At 41.5% G+C, this 17,084-nt stretch overlaps 1 protein-coding gene across 2 annotated transcripts in view; it reads right to left on the bottom strand.

Moving 5' to 3' along the window:
• Positions 1–17,084, bottom strand: part of prickle2b (prickle homolog 2b) — a 94,300-nt gene that overhangs the window by 50,523 nt on the left and 26,693 nt on the right. The window contains exon 1 of one of the 2 annotated variants that reach the window (XM_086291688.1): positions 5,150–5,221. The exons of the other annotated variant lie outside the window; for it this stretch is intronic. The gene's annotated coding sequence lies outside the window, so the exon portion shown is untranslated. Of the gene's footprint in view, positions 1–5,149; positions 5,222–17,084 lie in introns of those variants that run through there. 2 annotated transcript variants of the gene reach the window in all.

Genomic DNA, 17,084 nt, shown 5'->3' with positions numbered 1-17,084 from the left:
ATTACTTATGCTTTTTGGTTGCTGAGTTACAGGAACTGTTAATTTTGTGTCACTACCCTGGTTGCACTAACTCGTTGTACCCTTGTGTGCAGGACAGCTGTTACTGCTTTCGTCGGGAACCGAGACTGCTTGCAGCCGACCCCTGGGCAGGGTGGTGCCTGGACTCTTTTCTCCTCATCTGCAATGACAGATAAAGACAAATGATAAGACCCGAGGAGTTTTTCGAGCCAGGCTTCGACACGTCTCTGTGTTCCTTTGAATGTTACTTATTTTTGTGTGTTGACCCATTTAAGATGGGTCAAAAGGGGGATTTGAAGAAAATATAATCTGATCAAACATTATTCAGCTTTAAATATTGTTCAGCTTTAAAGTTACTGTGCAACTGTGTAATAAAAATGTGCTCACGACTTTGGCCTTGAGAGCGATAAGAAGCGATCGCCTCATCCTGCAGGTGAAAGATATCTGCAAGCGAAGAGACTAGAACACCCAAGGCCGATTTCCTTTTATGGAGTTGTTTTTCTGCTAATGCAGCACTTTCCTCACAACCCCCTCCTGTAAGTTTTAGAGAATATATACCCATCCTCACAGCAAATATTAGGAATCTCTTGATGTGAGCTGTTTTTGAGAGGTTGTCTCTGTCTCAATAAAAGTTCACTGATTCCCCATCTGCAGCAGGTGTCCGGTTGTCTTCATTCTCCGCCAGCCTGGTTAAGTCAATTCCTCCTTAACATCTAAAAGAACCTATTTAATGAAGGAAGACGGGTTCACTTTGTGTTTAATATTATTCTATTGCTGCTGTTGTTTTTTTTATATCCTTCAGTCCTCAAACTTCCCAGGTGGGAATTGCTTACAGTAAATAGTGAAACTGAATGCACTGGGAAAAACAGAAAAACTGCTATGAACACAGCTGTAATAAGGAGCTGTGATTCAGTTCATTATTATTCTCCATCAAAACTTTAATGAACTGTAAGAGAGCCAGCACTTCCTCAGCCTGCTGTGAAACCAGAAATAGCTCTGTTTAGTGTGGCACATGGAGCAGATGGATCAAAAACAAAGAATTTCCACTGCCAAATTTTCCACCATGAAACTACTTCCAGAGACAGAGGTGGTGTGTTGTAGTTTGTTGTGTTGTGACAGGGCACTTTATTCCTTATATGATAAGAATACAGAGCGTCAACAAGAGTCAAAAATCAAACGAGTTTGCCCTTACTACTGCAACTGGGCTGTGTATGTGTCACTTTCCCCTATTAAATCCTGCAGGAGATCTAAAGCTAATGCACATCCCACAAAAGCCTAATCCATCACTTCTCTTTTAATGAACACTCAACAGAACTGGAAGAGGTCCTCAGCCACTTTCAAACCATGCCAAGAGATGGTGAACGATGATGTGTAAAAAACAAACATCTGGAGCATCTTTGATCACTGACGAGTCTACATAGGAGAGCAAAGGAAGGAGGCAAAAACGGATAAAGAGAGTCAAGTGTTAACATATTTCTCCCTTTCTGTGTCTTATTGAGGACAGAAATTAATAAAGTGTGACGCAAAGATCTCCAAAAATAAGCAAAAACAAATTTCCTCCCTTGTCAGCAGAAATTTTCTGAGAGATAAAGTTCAACTAGAGTATGCTATGTGTCTCCATTCCTCACTCAAGTTATCTTGCACCTCACAGCAACCTCTTATGCTGCAAAACACTGCTGCTATAAGACCACATTTTTTAGTCTGGGCTGTGTTTACCAAAAATGTCTTCTGCCGCGAGCCTTCAACAAAGCTCTATTGTTCCATCCAGGTCTCAGCATGACAATGACTTGATTTCCATGAGATTTTTATGGTAACTGACTTATTCTCTGTAACCTAATCAAGGCTTTAGGCGTACATTTTTTTTTTTACAAAAAAAAAAAAACAGTGGGTGAAAGTATGGAGCATTATTAAAGATAGGTGGTTTGGCTGCCACATGACAAGCGGGTCACAATCCTTGTATAGATCCACTACACAGAGAATACAGGCACACACACACTATCACTGTCTGCTCACTTTACTAATCTTTTACAGTTTCATGGATTGTGTCGTGTTTTTCCCCCTTCTCCCTTAGTTGACTACCTCTATCCATTTATGCCCGTGAGACTCTATATCTGTCTCCTTGCCTGTCCATCTCTCTCACTCACAACACTCCTCCCCCTAATCTCTCCTATCGCACTCTTGTGAAGTAGGGGTGGAGGCAGACTCTTGTGTTTTGATTGACGGGTCCTGAGTGCAGACATCTCCCTGTGGTCAACCTTATCAGTGGCTGAGCTTGGCAGAGCATAGTGGCAGCAAGCCTGTTCAGGACGCACTCTTTGTCTCCAGAGCTTTGTGTACACACATGCGTGTGCATATTCAAACACATCCAAGACCAGGCCAGTGTGATAAAAAGTCTAAGTACACAGAGAATTCTAATTGCAATCAGTTGTTTAATTAGGCTACTGCAGATATAATTTTTAAATTAAAATGACCCCATTTACTCTCTTCCCTTCATCCCCCTGCAAGGAGTGGTAAATGTGACATGACCCAGTTACCCAATTTCTCTGCCGTTTCATTCAACTACCATCATACTGGCTCTAATTTAGCCAAACTGAGAGCGAGCATCTGGCTATGTCTCCTATGTGTCTGATGTAGTCCAGTACTGGACGGAGATAAAGTACTGCACATGAGGAAACTCTGTTTCTTCTAGGTACAAAGTCGCCTTGTATCTCGTGCCTTTTCATCTGCTATTAAATTATATTCTTCGTCCAGCTGTTTGAGGCGCATAGAGCCTGACAAGTACAAGCACATTTTTGCTGCGCTGGCAGCAGGATGGGAATGTTTATCATTTCATTTTTGCACAAATTATAGTGAATGTTTGTGCAAAAAGAGTCATGGAGAAGAAGAAGAAGATGAAAAATATGAGTTCTGGCAGCCTCACTCTTCATGTATTGACATCAGCATTTCAGAATTTTGATCTTTCACCTGCCACAAAGTCACACAGCTACTAGTTAGAACAGCACAGATATTCACAGCGCCTAGAGGACGAATCCTACAGGATTTTGTGATGTGTTGGAGGATGAACTATGACAGCTACACTTTCCATGTACTGAACATGGCAAAAATTATACCTGCTACACAGTATCATTGTTATTTTGACCACACAAACATGGCTGCGGATTCTTGATCTTATTTATTAACATGCATCTCGTTTCACGGCTGTGACGGTGCTACATCGCCAGGAGAAGACGGACATGTGAGGAATGATGTGGGAGGTGAAATTTCACAGCTAAAATCCAAAGTGTTAAAAAGGTGGGCCTTCAAAATAATGCAACCAAAATTCCATCATTTATAAATTTGATGTTGTGATTAGTAAAAATGATGTTTTCTCTAGTGCTATTACATTTAGAGTGTATAGATGTGTTTACGTATTCAGACTATAAAACATAATTAGGAGTTAGATCAATGCAAGTAAGATCAATGTAACTCTAAGTTGATACACCACTGCGAGCCAACTCCCTGATATTGATTGGTTCATGGTGCACAAATGCAGGCAGCAGGACCGGCAGCAGGAGGAAGGATGGGGGATGTGGGTGTGGGGACCGCTCACTCATCAAATCAATTGCCACACTCACCGCCTGAGGAGCATCTAAAGATCTGCTTTCAGAATTTAATCCATTTATCCCCCTGTTTTGCATGCCCCTCCGATCATCCCTGACCCCTTACATTAGTCTTCCTTCCAGTTTAGTGAGTTAAGCAGATTCTACTCTTCCACTGCAGAGAAACCTTGTAGTGAGGGATGTTTTTGTCTTGAGGTCCGGAAACAAGTGGTAATAGGATGACAGGAGAGGAACTGTCAATAAATCCATTTTAATTCTCCTGATGATATGATTTTGCTCAATATTTTTTAAATAGGTCTAGTCTCTGTGGACCGTTGCTCACAGGCCAGGTGAAGATACTGTCGGCTCCCTGGAGCACAGGAAGTTGCTTTTTATCCAAGCCCCTCTTTCTCTTCCCCTTTATTCCCCCCTCCATGTTAGTCTTTTACCAGCCTCTCACACGAAGGTGCCATCAACAGAGCTGGCAGCACGTCTGTGTGGAATGCACTTTGGCAATTTACGGACACACTCACACGGTCAATAAAGGCTGGTGAGCCGACCCCGGATCTTGCACATGTAAACTGTTCTTAAACTTGTCACATCTGACTCGATTTGAGTCAGAGCACAGCCCAGAGGAGCGCTCAGCGTTGTGTGGTAGAATATCATAGCACTGACATATATAGGCATCTACTGACGCAGTCAAACACAGACACTGGCACATGCATATCTAAAGATAAGGAGCCACACACACATACATACAGGCTTTGGAGACAATGGTGTGGATGCTGCTTGGACCTAGGAGCCTAATTTAGGTGTCCAGGTTAAAAATAAAACAGGGTAGGCATGTCGCACAGCTGTGAGATGCTGGGAGCTTTGTGTGCTGTCAGCCAATCTAAATCACAACAGCTGAGATGACAAGGTGCTGATTCTCAACTGCCTTTCCTTCTTCTCCATTCTGTCGTTCACTTTTGATTCCTCCATTCCTCTAATTCAATCCATCCCACCACCTTTAACCATTTTTACTCTTTCTCCCCTGACACACATGTTTTCCCCCTTGTTTAAAGATGAAGCAACCCACTTCTGACAGCTTCACTGGCAGCCCAACAAAGCAGCACTCGAGGGAACGGAAAAGACAAGACTGAAGTGACGTTTTTAACTCAGCCGTCATTACTCTGTGATAATGTACTGCTAAGAAAAAGAGAACGTACATCACAGAGATGCAAATGCACACCAACTTGCTGGCAGAGTCACTTAACGTTACGCATGCTTTTGGAAGCACAGACATGTGCAGATGTAAACCTACAGAAGCACATCACAGACTGGCCAGATAGTTGTGGTATGCGCACACACTCCTAAAAATTAAAACATTCCTTCAAATCTATATTGTTAAGACAAGCCTTAAGAAAACTAATCAATCATCAAAAAAAGGGGGAGGTGTCAAAAATGCCCAATTTACACCACCCAGGGGAAAAATCTTGACACCATGCCAAAGACAACTCGTCTCCGCAAATCAGCTCAAGGAAAAAGGATGACAATGTTTAAAAGTTACTCACCGCTTCCTGCCCTCCCCCCTGGCTGTGCTGGGAATGAGGTGGAAGGGGGGAAGAAACACACTAACCGACAGACAATCTCAGGAGGGGGCAAAGAGAGCCGCAGCAGGGCAGAAGCCTGAAGCAAACACTTTCAGCGGCACTTCTTAATTGAAAAAATCTGTTTTCATTGCTCTGTGATCAGTGAGTATGTGGGGGAGGGAGGGAGAGAGGGAGAGAGGGAGAGAGAGAGAGAGAGAGAGAGGATCGCCTTGAGCTGGGGTGATGAGGAGATGAGCTTGCAGATGGTCAGCAGGGTGAGGGCAGTATGTGTGTGAGTAAAGCAAAAGAGGAAGTGACAGAACGAGAGTTTTTCAACAGACGGATGCAATCAGGGCTGACCACCAAGCTGGTTGCTGAGAGGGCAAACAGTCCACAACATTAACCCCACCCACGGCCTGACAGCAGCAGTCAGCGTTTTTCCTAAGCTCATTCCCCACTTACACTTAACCCATAAATGCTCTGGCAGTTTTCTTTTGCTGACATCATGCGATAATGGGATGTAGAGTTGATGCATGAGGATTCAGACGACCAAGCAGGATTTCAAACTTTAGACTAAAACTTTGGTGCAAACAAAAGCAACATTCCTGGTTGGAGTATGCACATTCTGTTATTTTTCAGAGAGTTAGAAAGTACAAGTGAAGATTAAAGTCAGTTGAGAGTTGATGGATGAGCAAAGTGACACAACGTGTGGGTAAGAGTTAACATGTTATTGGTAGTTCTTATTTTCATAGAAGAACACATTCCAGAATAAAAACAAAAATAATAAGTAATCAACCATTTTTATTTAATGCTTGACATGGAGTTCTGCAGCGGTTTTGATTTCATCCCTAAATGTCTATGACTTTTCACCACATATGGTTTGAAAAAAAAAAGCCATCCATCCATCATCTGCTGCTTATCTTGGTCTGGGTCATGAGGGCCAACAGTCTAAGCAGCTCAGACCTCCCTCTCTCTATCTCCTCCAGTGGCACACCAATGTGCTCCCAAATCAGCTGAGAGGTGTAATCTCTCCCGTATGTCCTGGATTTACCCCAGGGCCTGCTCATGGCTGGAACACTGGAACACCTCACCAATGAAGCTCCCAGGTGGCATCCTAGTCAGATACCTCAACAACATCAGTTGGCTAAATTAGCATGTGGAAGAGTAGCTGCTCTACTCCGAGCCTCTCCTAAACGACCGAGCTCCTCACCCTTCAGAGGAAACTCATTTCCACTGCTTGCAATCTCACTCTGTCACCACCCGGAGCTTGTGTTCACAGGTGAGGGCAGGAACTTAGATTGACCAGTAACTCAACAGTGTCACTTTCACACTTGAGTCCCCTGCTGCAAAGAGATGTGTCATAGACAAGTTGCACTCATCGGTGCAGACCGACTCAGACTGATTGCAACCTGCTGGTGATCTGTCTGCATTTGCAAAGTAGTGACAGTTATTTGCAAATGTTCACCAATCTGTTTGGCGTGATTGCAGACAGTCTGAGTAGGACCCCAACTGCTCTGAGATAGATTGTGTCCCACCAGACAAGCTGTACAAATCGACTTGTGATCAAAAGGGGTCACCGCAACTTCTTGCAATCTGTCTCAGACAAAAGACAAAAAAAATTCTCTGCAATCACCAGACTTCCCCCCCCTGTCACTGGAAGGTATGACTGCACGATTACGGTAAATATTTAGTAACGACAGGAGAAAGTTGGCTTAGACTGGAACACGTAGAAATGTCTAGCTGAGCTCTGTTTCAATGCATCGTACCACACCTCCCAGTACCTCTACAGCACCGGCGTTAACAAATTATACACAGTTTAAACTAAAGTATACAACTGTCAGATTTCCCTTTTACCTCATTTTTATGTTGGAAAATTTTTTGGCCAATAGCAGTGACAAATGTTAAAGTATTCTTTTAGTTAAGAGCGCTTTTTTATGCCAACATTGGGTTTATGGGATTATTTATGGGATTATTGTATGAATTCGATGAAAGATTGGTCTTCTTGAACTAACAGGCGACAAATTTGACTCCAGCTAACTGGAAAATGTTCCGAATTTATGTGGCAGCACATGAATGTATGAAGCCTGTGTGTTCTGTCTTTTCCACACAGCAGCTTAATATTTTGACCCTGAAGATGTGGATATTACACTTTAAGGATGCAGCATGAATGAGCACCAGTGTTCAACTGTATTAAATTTTAATGCCAATTAGATGGTCGCAGCTGTACAAGGACTGATCTTTAAGTTTATAGTAAGTAGAGTATTAATGTAGTAGTCCCTGTTCAGCAGTTAATCAGTCTGCTCTGCCTCCTCTATATCCACAGGGGCAGCAGTCTATGGAAACATCTGCTAGAGCACTTTCAAAAAAAGCCCTCTGCTGTCAAAGTTGCACTAATGTTCATTCAGTGAGCAACGGATAACTTAAATCAGCCCGAGTTGACTGCGTCCTTGTAATGGGTCTCGGGATGCCGATTCCTAAACCAACCAAAGCCCAAAATGGCTGACTCTTAAGGGAGGTAACCCCCATTCCTCCCTGCCAGTCATATGTCAAATAAATACAGGAAGAGAAACGGTGCAGTGAGAGTGAGCACAGGAAAGCAGGATCTCTCTGCACCGGTGTGAGCTTGAGGTTTCTGGCACACTCAGCAACTGTGATGTGGGCAGGATGTCATCACTTCTTCAGTGGCGCTCACACTGTGCACCTACTGTTCTCAGAAGTGTGGAACTGCTAGATTCACAGCTGTAAATCTAGAGGGATTTCAGGAGAACAAGCAGGACCGCAGCCAAGAGAGGAGGCTCCTGTCCGCACCTGACAACAAAGACTTGTTCTGTGTCCTGAGTACATGCACAGGTTTTCTCCTTACATTTACACATCAAACACAGACAGAAACACGGATTAAACATGACAGCCCCCCCAAAAAAGACGGTCATACAGGAACAATTATGATAACAAGATTACAGTCACCAGCTTTAAAAACACACAATTTCTGGCAACATCTGCATAGATTAAAGCAGTTCTAGGCAACAAATCACCACATCTTATGTTTTCTTTCTGGCTACTATGGAAACTGATCTGCTGCAGTCCACATCACTCAAATCTGGTGCAAAAGCCTCCCATCATGCTCAAAATATTCTGAGAATCCGCCTGCTGTGCCAGGCACAATTGGTCCCATTTGTGCAGAAGAAAATAGCAGCAACAAGCAGGAAAAGGGCATCCCCTGACTACACTGCAAGAGCTCTGCTGAGACAAAAGAAAGCCCTCACACCTCACTTTCCTAACGACCGACCTAATGCTTTTAAAAAATTAGACCATTTGTCATGGTTGAAAAGAAGCTGTGGGTGAAGAGAGCCTGAGGTGAGTCCAGGAAAATGTAGAGAAAAAAATCTCCTCTTCCCTCCATCTACACACAGTGAGGATAAGTCATCGACTCATCCCCCTCTTCCCTTGAGGAACAAATGAAGTTATCAATCAACCCCACAGTCCCACAGAGACAAGGAAATGAGGGCCAGAGACATGAAGAGAGCAAAGCTGAGGTGGCCAAAAACACTGCAAAATAAAAGTTGATTGTTTTAAGAAGCAAGCCTGCAGCATTGTAGCAGAGAGCTGTACTAAACGCTCATTATGTATAGATCAATTATGTGTGTGATTTGCAGTTATTCATATTCCAGCGTTCTCTCAATACACAGTAAGTTATTGCTATAAAAGATTTTTTGTTTTATCAATTTAAAACGATCTATATATGAAACAGTTCTCATCTATACAACATATTTTTTTAAAAAGGAGGATATCAGAAAGTAAAAAATAAATAAATATGGAAATATTAGTTTTACAAGGAAATAAAACAAAACAAAAATCCAAAAACAACTGATTCTTAATCTTACGTAAGGATGTATAGTATATACAGTAATTCTACGGTGCTGTAAATGAGACTTTTTTTCTTTTATTTTTTGATGTCTAAGATACAGACACATGCCTTGCACACAAGATAAATGGGCAAGGCACATCTGCTAATAGAACAAAGTAATTGCAGACTCCATCTATCCATCCATCGCCTATCCCAGCTGCCATGGGTTGACAGGCCCTGGACATGTTACCAATGTGCTGCCGGGTTAAAAGAGAGAATTTAGAGTCATTAACTAACCTAAATCCTAACCATATCTTTGGAGTATGGGAGGAAGCTGGAGTACCCACTGAGAACCTATGTAGATGTAACATGCTGTTTTCTTGAGCCCTAATTGTAGAATCTAGAAACAAATTTCTCTGAAAACTTGAACGCTGCTCCGAACAAATGCAGAGGAAGAAAAAAAGTAAAACTAAAAGAAAGTACAATACAATCAGTTGACACGCTCAGCTTTCTGAATCAGTTTGATCAAGACCCCTTCATCTAGCTTGCAATGATAGGAAAACATACAATCTGACTGATCAAACAGTGTCTGCAAAACAGAGTAATCAGACTGGAAAAGTAAGTGGACACTTTAGATTATTCCTTTACAATAAATCTGAATCATTCTATAGAATAGAGCCATTTTATTATATCAATATTTTAAATAACATGCCTTATTTAGGAATTTCATGAAACACTGCTTTCATTTACTTGCCAAATCATTTAAATCTGAGAAGACACTAAAAACTTTATTTATAGGGAGGACCACCAATGCGAGTTTCTCTTTTGACCTCATCTTCTTAATTTGATCATTTGATTCCAAGTAGCTCTTGGAGCTGCTGTTAGCACAGACGTTTACAGACATAGACACATTTTGAGTTAATAATGCAAAATCCTTGGAAACTCCAAAAAGCTGCACCCACTCCACTAGTTTAATGCAGTGTACCCATTTCAGCAGTCAAGTAGTTTTCATGCTAAAATCAGATTGATCAGCATTAAAATGACTGAACAACGAGAACAGAATCTCAGCCATCTCGCGAAATGCTCAGGTGCAAGACGATTTCCTGATACAAAGTTTCACGTTTCAACGAGTGAAGCCTTAGAGAGTGTGAGCTGTGATCCAGACACTTTTCAAGGCCACGCTTATCGCGTGCAGCCACAAAAAGCCCTGGAATTTGCCTTGTGACCTGGTATGTCCACACAGCTCAGCAGTGAACTCATCTCATGATGTCTAGTTGTCAGCTCATTCTGCTCTTTAGCTCGACTGCTTCTTCCTCTCACACAGTGTGCCTGGTGATGAGGGGAGTGGTGAGACCAAAGACCACTAACTGACAATTAGGCAAAAACTATATGGATGGAAAAGATGGAGTGGGCCCGTACAGAGAGAGAAGATGATAATGACCGAAATAGCCGTGCCTTTGTTTTAAGGAGAATACAAACTTGAGTGATGAGGAGAGAAGAAAATAAATGGACTGTGCTGCTGGGAGAGCAGTCAAGAGAGTGAAATGGAGAGAGAGAGGGAGAGAGGGGGATGAGAAAGAGGAGTTAGCACCCTTTCTTTTCTTCTTTCTGGCCTGGCAGTCAGCCTTTTGGCAGAATGTTTGGTATCCATTGCATATGGGTAACCCTGCAGAGAAAGAAAGACACACACGCACACACACACAAATACAGGGAGCAAAGTCAAAGCATCACCGCAAACTTTGAGGGGATTTTCGAGGCAGGGTGCTTTCCCCCCCCCATTCTTTAACTCTGAGGCTAACCGAGAAGCCAAGATTGGCCCTTATTAGACAGAATAATTTTCACAGCTGTTTCCGATCTGTTTGTGCTTCACGTGGACTGGGAACATGAGGAGGAGAGAGGAATGGAAAAGCGAGGAAATAAAAGGGAAGGAAGGGAGTGAGAAAGGAAAGAGAGAAGCACCGGCGAGAGATGCTGTCTTATTCTGCGATAATAAGTCAGCAGCCATCACCTCGTGCAAACAGTCTTCTAGGAATTGACAATGTCCTTGCTGAGCTCTTGAGAGCCTGCTACTTAGACTGATGCTTGGATTTCACAACATCCAGCTGTTTTACTTGCACAAGTAAAGCCCATGAAAATTCCTGCTTACGACGCACATGCACTCTGAAACACATTCTTATGGGAATGAGCTCAAGGACATCAAGGCATTAAGTTCACAGGGGGCCTCGTTTCCTCCGTGTCTTCTTCTCTTTCTTTTCATCTTTTAATTTGTTCATCTTATTCCATCAATGGATATTAGAAATCTCTTGGGAATAGTGGACGCACAGATATTTATTCACAGCAAATTCACTAAAATGGAATTCTGTAGTCTCCTCAGTTAGTTGACTGAATATTAACTATTCAGTCAATCAGTCAATTTGTAGCCGGGTACACACAAGGTAATAGCATGTTCGTAGTATTTGATAGAGCTGTCAGCCAAACTAACAGGAAACAGCACATTACCCCAAAAAGCAAAAATCAGCTGTCAGTGCAGTGGCAAAGGCTAGCTACACTGAACTGGATGAAATAATTTTCAGAAGTTAAAGAGATTTATTAAAACACATTCAAATTTTAATTGGTTTATATAGCAATTTAAGAAATGTATCAGGATGCAAAAGAACGTTTCCCAGTTATTTCCCTCATTTAAAGGGAAATGAAGGAAGTGATGTAGCTAAATGCCAGTTGAGCTACGCTCTTAAAATACGAGTTCTTTTCGCTTCTGGGGGTCATTCCTCTGGTACAGCACATTTTCCAGCACACAAGGAAACTGCTCTGTAACTGAAAATTTTGGACAATCCAAAGCAAAAGCACCACTGCAGTGATGAGCAGAGAAATGACTTTAATTTAAAGATGTGTAACTCTCAGGATGCATGCTATGCTTCTAGCAGAATTTGATCCTGTTTCAGCTTCTACTGCATCCGATCTAATTAAAAAACACACATATATATACAATTAGCAAACTGCAGTGTGCAGCAGAGGTTCATTCATTGATCATTATTTCAGATTAATTTAAATGATCTTCCAGATGTTTCAAACACCATTTTTCCGATGTTTGCCTGAAATTACACATTTGGTCTCATACTAGCTTTCAAATGCAGCCTCCAAACTTTAAGAAAACCCAACCCTTTCCCAAAAATGTTTATTTAATACATCTCATTACGCAAATATTTCCCATGAATGTACAAGAAAGGACATATAAAGGGCTGATTTCATTGTTAATAGCTTGTTTTGTATTAAGTTTTTTAGAAGTGTGACAAGACTTTCAACTTTGGATCTTTTCAAGTTGCGTGACCAAGCAGATGAGTCTTCTAAGAGAATATTTACAAACAGATCAAATATGCTGAAGTGGACTGAGGAGGTGAAGCTAGTTACAGAAAGTATCATCTGTTAAATGTTTAATGATTTGTTTGGTGAATCAGTTTCCAGTCAGGGTTATGACAGCATCCGCCATGCACGGCAGGGGAACTCAAGGGAGGTCCTGAGGAAATTAAACTAACTGTGAAAAATTTCCTTTAAACTTACCATAACTACAGATTTTACATACAAAAGTTTACAGTCATCATGAACATAAATGTCAAAGTAATTTTAGACTTTTAAGAATGTCTTTGGTTCTTTTTTCAGGGCGGAATGATTAAGCAAGATACATATTTAATGTATTAATACATAGTTCTAATCCACAAAAATACACTTAAGGACATATACACATATGGAAGGGTATGTATGTGTATATATTGGGATGTTCAGGAACAATTTTGTTAAATGTCCTTTAGCAAGGTGCACTAGAGGTGACTGGATGCTTTTGGTAGTCATCAACAAGTTTTTGGCATTATTCTGGAGTTCATCTAAACTGGTTAGTTTCCTTTGAACTGAGCCCATAAATTTTTAATACGGTTGAGATTGAAAATTTAGAAAAGCATTCCAAAAGCTTAAGCCTGCTTTATCAATTCCAAAACCAGTTTTGTGTATGTGGGACCACTCTCCTGTAGGAACATCCAGTTGGAGAATTTGTAGGTAGTCCTCCTTCATTATTCCATCCAGCAAAACAACCCCAGCCCCAGCTCTGGGGCAGAACAGCCGCAGCATGATGCTACCACCACCATGCTTGACAGTCCATACACTATTCTTAGGTTAGAAAGCCTTACTCCTCTAAACATACCTCTTGTCACTGTTGCTAGCGCAATCTTATCATTGTCCGACCATAAAGCTTTTTTCTAAAGGCAATTTGCTCGTCTATGTGGGAAGCTGCAAATTTTAGTCAAGCTTTAAGACGTCAATTTTTAAGTAGGGGCTTCTGCCTTGGCCAACACCCCATACAATACCCTAGTCCATAGCGATGTAAAACTCACTTCATTGTGGACAACCACGCTGGTGTTCCAGCACTTCATGGATGACGTGAGTCCTGGTGGCTCCTGTTTTTTTCTGAATATATTAAAACAGTTTTCTCTCATCTGAGGGTGACAGCTTGAGTCTTCTTCCAGAAATTGGGAGAAACATCGAAATAACTTGTACTCGTGTATCATTGTTTTATGATCTTGGAATATGTAATTGTTTAGAAATGGATCGAAGAGAACTTTACAGCATACGAACCTAAAATTCTTCTTTTTAGAGCAAAAGGAAAGTCAGAGGAACACAGTGACGATCAGACTGATCAAAACAATGAGTGCTCTCATTTTAATGCTGCAAAAAGAAACTACCAGCTGTAGTCAATCATGATCACTAACAATAAGTTAATAGGCCTCATGGTTCATATTAAAGAACCTTATAGAACAACATATTAAAAGAGCAAGTCTCTGTATATACTTAAGACTGTATGTATACTTTTTACCATGTGTGGATCAGAGAAAGGCCAAAATAAATTTAAGCTTGTGCACCCAATTCTTCTTTTTAAAGTCATTAAGGATGTATGCTGTATAATCATTGTGTGTTTGTGTTTCCATTTGTCATGGTGATGCACACGCAAGTAGTCACCACTTACTGGATAATGTCAGAGTGATGTAGGCACCAAACTTTCAACCGAACCACAAATTTTAAAACAGATTCTCTACAAGACAGTTGTGCTTGTGTCATCTGTGCACAGCGTGTTCATCTGCACAGCTGTGGTTCTGTGTGGGAGAGATGATGCCTTTGTTTATCACCACAGCCACAACTGTGGCCGAAAGCCGCATGCCATGCAAATCCTAAAAATGAGCCCTCTCTCACTTTAGACCTCAGAGGGGTAAAATATTGGGTGGAAACCTCTCAATAACCAGATCCAAGCATAACACTGCAAAGTTAAACCTCTCACCATACACACAACATGTGCCTTGCGCTCCAGTATCATTAAAAAGCCATCTCCATGCTCTGTCTCTCCTGCACCCAAACAAATGCGATCAGAAATTGAGAACAGGGTGGAGGAGCAAAAACATTTCCACAAGATGGAGGCGCTCCCTTTGTGGGGACTGTGGCTTCACAATATGGGACTTCTGGAGTGCTTCCAAAAGAGGCGCGTGGCCCTCTGCTCTGACAACAGCTGAGGCCCTGAGCCCCGCCACGCACAAGGACGTACACACACACACACACACACACACACACACACACAGTCTCTAGAGATCAGCTCCGTGTGACACACTGACACAATCAATCAGTTGATATCGCTTCTATTGACAGTCCCCAGAAGACTCCTTCTGTTGATCTTCCGTTGATGTGTCACACTTGCTTTTGTCTCTCTATCCTACTTCACTCGTCCGTTTCCTTGTTCCTTCTTTCAGCCTCAAGTCTGACCTTTAAGTCCATATCCATTTTCTTTCTGCGCTTTCATCCCGTACTCCTGTCTCTGTCCCTATCACCACCATCATTCTTTTCATTTCTATCGCCATTTGAAGAAAATACCACAAATAACCAGACACCTCTCACCCCCTCCCCACAAGAATTCAGTGATCCTAGCCCCTAAATGAATCAGACAACACAAAATGATTCCTTCCTTTTGGGGGATAAATCAAGGGATGGGGAGGGGCATCATTGCACAAAAGCTCATGCATATTTCATATCTACTATGATACACTTTCTGGTCCATGCATAATGTAGTCACAGTTTAAGGATGAGTGCTGCAAGGTGGGGGTTTAAGACAGGGAAATGAAATGGAAAATAAGACAGCAGCGGCAAATGGTCGATCACTCCCTAATTGTAGCAAAGCAGACAAAAACCTCAACATTCCCACTTAAAGTCTGCCTCCAAGCCATTTGTCAGAACAAAGATTAATTTGAAGCTTTTCTAAATGCAAGTGTGTGTCACATTTCCATTTTTTTTCCTTTTAGGAATGAATATGTTTCACGTGAACAACACTTCAATGCTGAATTATCTCAAAAAACCTCTTGCTTGGATTATAATAAAGCCCATCAAGACAGTCATGCTATTGCTCAGGCTATTTTAATATCTCCACTGTATTGAGTTATAGATCACAAATAATAAAATAAGATGCTAATCACTTCAGCTTGCATGATCGTGTGACTTCTCGTGTTTCTTGCTTGTTGAATTCATCATTTCGCTCTAGTGCAAGAAAAATTGTTTTAGAGCTGACACTGTTTTTGTAACTAACAGGATGTAATGTGTTGTAATAAAATGAAATCCTTTGAGGGGGGGAGGTAAGAAGCACAATGTCAAATTCCCCAAGCAGTAACTGAAGCACGTTTTCGGCTGATGCAGCTCCAGTCAGCCATGTGTCATATCAGCATCTGTGTGAGGAAGCTAAGCTACTGGTCCCATCAGTGAACATCCTCTATTCTGACACTTAGTAAGAAGACTGAGAAAAAAGGGTCAACAACTTCACTGTGACAAAGGAAATCCCTCCTCATTAATGGATTTAACATAAAGCTGTTAAAGTGCCTAATTCCTGTACTTTATGAGTGGATGTACATTTAGACAGGAAATGCATTCAAAGTAAAGACGGTCTTAAGATAGTCTTAAACGCAGATGGAGACAGGACAATAAGCTTCATGGTAACGGCCTGTTTAACGAGGCCTGGTGTTGGTTTTCCTCTGTTTTATAGCCTTACTTTTCCTGCTTTTCCTCAATGAATTCTGCCTCATTTGCCGTTTTCATATTTCCCCGACCTTCTCCATCCTCTCTTTCTTACTCTGTCTGGGATTGTCGATGGTTGAGGGAGTCATTTTAGAAAACCTCTTCTTTCCCCTCTCTAAAGTCTCATTTTTCAACCCAGATGCACAACGCATCGAGAAATACTGGAGATGCGTTTCCATCTGCCACATGGGATGTTCGCAGTCCAATTTTCATCAAACAGATGTCATATATCAACCTCTCTCTGAGGACGCTACACTAAAACAGCAAGCAAGGAAGGAACCAGAGAGAGAGAGAAAAACAAAACAAGGAACAAAGGAATGATCGGGAAAGCCTTTTAGAAGCAGCAGGCAGCAGAATATCAGACCCCACATGCTACAATGCATGCACACAGACAATCCCACTGAACAATGGTGAGGATGTGGTTACCACAGCATTGTGCATTAAACATTCACAAGATCTTTGACTCTACTTTTCCTCTCCTTCATTTCTTCTACCATCAAGATTTTCTCTCCTAAACAATAAAGGAAGTAATTGGTGGTGAACTCGCTTTTCCATTGAGACTTCCCATTGTGCCTTTGCTTTCAGGCTAAAATGCACCATAAAGGTTGTCAGATGGGCTCATTATGATTTGTTGGTGCTGTGCAGAAGTCATCAGTCATAAAGAAAAGACGGGAGGTAGCTGGCAGTATGGCTAGATGGTGATTAGATAAATTGGTAGATTAATGGGCAGATAAATGACCCCGATACATCTGGTGTTAACATAAACTAGTGCCAATTATAGTAACTCACTAATTAGACGAAACCCATGAAATCTGGTTGTAAATGTTTTCTAAAAATGCTGATGAAACATTATTAAAATAAGATTGATGTGCAGTCTGAGATACATCTGTAAGTACAGTATATTTAAAGTCATTTTACAATGCAGCCTGCTAAACATAAGTTATAAATAGAGAAAAACAAAAAACAAAAAAAACAGTCCAT

The sequence above is a fragment of the Aulonocara sp. 'chitande type north' Nkhata Bay genome, linkage group LG5, assembly GCF_057382095.1.
Source record: "Aulonocara sp. 'chitande type north' Nkhata Bay isolate Kocher_YH1m ecotype deep benthic linkage group LG5, A_spYH_male_GT1.1, whole genome shotgun sequence".
NCBI lineage: Eukaryota > Metazoa > Chordata > Actinopteri > Cichliformes > Cichlidae > Aulonocara > Aulonocara sp. 'chitande type north' Nkhata Bay.
The sequence above is the reverse complement of the archived record's forward strand: the minus strand, read 5'-3'. Positions and strand labels throughout refer to the sequence as shown.